Source organism: Fringilla coelebs, assembly GCF_963513975.1.
Source record: "Fringilla coelebs genome assembly, chromosome: 5".
In the NCBI taxonomy this organism is placed as follows: domain Eukaryota; kingdom Metazoa; phylum Chordata; class Aves; order Passeriformes; family Fringillidae; genus Fringilla; species Fringilla coelebs.
This window is the reverse complement of record NC_140033.1, coordinates 46,511,299-46,514,912: the sequence shown is the minus strand read 5'-3', so window position 1 is coordinate 46,514,912 and position 3,614 is coordinate 46,511,299.

Below are 3,614 nucleotides of genomic sequence, written 5' to 3'. Positions count from 1 at the left end.
CACAAGGCCGTGTCAGCCCATGAGGACAGTTTTGTTCATGTCAAGCACTGTTGATGTTCCTGTTCTGGGTCAGTTACCAGCTCTGCTGGGGTCATGGGCAGGCATCTGCTGAGCTTTGTGGCACTATCACCTTCGCATGACCTTGACATTAGTCAAGAAAGGAATCAGGTTTTTCTTGCACTTCCTCACTCTCTCTGGTTCTTGGTTACTGAGCCTAAAGCAATGTTTCTATGTGAAATATTTGCCTGATATTTTTGAGCCTCTTGGAAAATATCTGCTTTTAATCTTATTCCACCCTCAGAGTGAATTTTTCGTTTGTTAAGAGTACCGTTCGCCCAGACATGGCTGTTTTTCTGGTTTGGTTTTTTTTTTTCTTTTTTCTTTTAAGGCATTGCAAGTATGAAGAGATTAGGGTGTGGGACCTTATCAGATTGCAAGAAACAGTGGGTCTTTTTTTTTTTTTTTAATAGGAGGCATATTTAGCGCTATCTGGTTCTTCTGTAGAACTGATTCTGAGAGCATATTTATTTTGCTGTTTTTGTCGTCCATGTTTTTTTAAACCCACTTGTTTCTTGGCTACCTGCACCTTCTCCTCTGTGCTCACTGCTGGGAGCTGCAAGAGTGACTTTGGTGGTGGTGGTAGAGGCAAGAGTCAGTACTGTCTTTCCTTCCACGCCCTATCTCCCTGTTCTCCTCTGTCTTGCCCTTACAGAGCTGGTCCTCATGAAGGAAATCATCTATTTACACTTTTTATTCAGTGCCATAGACCAGAACCACAGCAGCCTTCTGCTGCATGCCCAGCTTGCTGGCCTAGGATTGTTCTTGCACTGGGCTGGGCACAGTGCAGCAGAGATGTTAATAAAGAAGATTCCCTTTTGGCTGTACTGGACAAGAGTGAAGGCTGCGTCTGCATTTGCCACAGCAGTTCTCTCCAGCTATGAGCTGAAACTTTCTTAGTCCTTTGTGTTCTTGGAGTCCTTGTTTTCACTCTGGGGATTCATGTTCAAGGTTGGTTCAGATCAGGCAAGTGCATACTGTGTTTTGGCAGGTGTGCAGAGCCCCCTGCACAATTCTCCGGCATGGAGAAGGGGTCATATATGGTGGAGGCTTCTCCAGGGCTGCAGGGCTTATGGAATGGCCTATCCTCTGATGGGGCTGCCAAGAGAAGGTTAACAGCCCATCCATGTGAGACCATGCCCTGTGCTGGTGTTTTGGGAGGGTGAAAACCCCCTTTGCTTTCTTCTCCGGCTTGCTATTGGGTACAGAGGGGAACAGACTGACCCACTGTGTTGTTTTTGTGCTTCAGACTTTTACTATGACTATACAGGAATGTTTAAAACTCTTCTACAGGAGCAAAATTAAGTTGGAAAATTAAAGCCATTGTGGGAAAGCTGAGCTGTGATGCTTAGAGGGCAGTCATGCTTGGGAATCAAGTGGAAAACTGACTGCATGCATTAAACGGCTTTCTCAAAGTTATACTGCATTTGTGCAAGTACTGAGCTGCTGTAACTTGGAAAATGACACAGTGCTAGCTTAGTTACCCTGACTGGGGCCCTGTAGCATCTAAATCTGTTGGTTTCTGTGCCCTTGTGACAGAGGGCACTTGATGATCTGCTGCGTAAGATAAACTGTTAGCATCAGAAAACAAAGGTGAAAAAGTGGGCTCGAAGGACCAGACCAGGAGAAGATGCCAGCCAGACACACTGTGGGTGCCACCAAGGCCATGACTCCATCAGCTAACCCAGCACAAAACTATGTGGTGATGGAGGCAAGTTTCCCCCATGCCTTCTGAAGCATTTTTTTGCATTATCCAGTGCAGAGTTTAGGGCCAGCCCCTTTTCCCACTCCTCTGCTGTAGCTCTGCTTCAGTTCAGTGCCTAAAGCAACTGTGTGGGAGGGCTGTGATCAAGTGGGATGGATCCCATGAGTTATGTCTTGTGTCCCTTTATCTGAGATCTGAGACAAACAATAGAATCCTGAATAAAGTCTTCTAGATTCAGGACAGGAATATCTCTGCATTGGGACTATCCAAGTTACTCTGAGACAATTAGCCATTGACTGAATCAGCTGGCTGTGCTTCTCAAGTCTCAGAAGATAAGTGCAGCTCATTCAACCTCGTGCCTTGTCTTCATGACCCAAAAACAGATACTGCATTCTGTGCTGTGGAATACTTCTTCTGCCTTGGAATATAACAATTTATACTTACCTGGTAGTTTCAGCCCACAGATCTAACAGAGGGTAAGTACTGCTACCTCCGTGCTGCTGCAGAGTGCTGAAGTGGACTGGTGTGCCTCTGTGTACCTGTGCTTTGGGAGAGTAAGCTGTAACAAAGAACAGAAGCCTGCAGCAAGCACTTGATCTGTGTGCCTGCCAGAATGGCTACAGCCCTCCCAATCCAAATGCTGAATTCCCATCTGAATGTGCTTCTCCAGAGGGTGACTGGTCACTGCTGTTGAAACAGCAGCAGCATGTCCTTTCTGCATCACTCTATGCTGAAATTACTGTGCTGCAGTTGATGCTGCCTTAGATCATCTGTAACTTCTACCTGTTTTGTTCATAAAGACTAATCTTCCTGGCTATCATAGTTAAAAAATGTAGTTTTCTTCTCCGTGCTTTGAATTCACTTAGTTGTTTGAAACAGAGGAAACAAATAAATTACCATCTTACCTCCCCTTATTGCTAAAGTCACTATTTAAGCACTGAGCAGTCATTTAACTCAAATTTTGGTATGAAGTGAAAGTTTGGGCCAGGTGATATTTATTGGCCCACAATCATAACATCAAGATGAGTTTTCACTGGGAAGTATATCTTGCTGTGGTGGTTTAGAGACAAACACCCTTATGCTTTGCAGGTGACCTAAGCAGCTACCCCATTTCTTGCTATCTAACCTCCCATGACTGCTGCAGAGCTATAAAGTTACTCTTTTGGCTTTATTTTTTCCTATATTCTTCTGAATTAGCATCATTAATAAAAACAATTAATTGATTTTCAGTAATATTTTCTCTGGGAAAATATACTGTCATCTGCTAGCTGAACTCTAAGCCAGGGCCTTCCTTCTCTGTGTAAAAGCAAGATAATTCTTGGAGTCTCCACCATACTCCTGCACCCTGATCGTTCATCTCTACCAGCTAAAAGCTCTCCTGGTAAAGAAATGTGGGATGCTCAAAACTGACTCATTTCACAGGAGTGAGAGCACTCTGCAGTGTCCAAATTATGTGCAGCATCTGGTAGGGTCACGAGACAGAACAATTAGGAACCTGTTTAAGTAAAAACATTAAAACGTCCCAACCATAAAACCACAACAGTAACAATATTTGACTATGTGAATACACAATAGAACCACAGAGAGAAAATAGTGCCAGATTTTGTCTCTTTTTGGTCTGCATTTAAATTTTACTTCTATCTGACTGGTCAGTTTGCTTGCTGAACAAATAAGGTAAACTGAAAGAATGAATGACAAGCAGTAAATATTTCATGTGCATAATTTATTTTTAAAGTTTATTACATCACATTATACAAGCATTAAACATGGCTTTATGTTGATGATTTTTTTTAAAGTGTGAAAACTTGACATTCTTCTCCATAGAATTTTTCTATTTACAAATAAACAATCT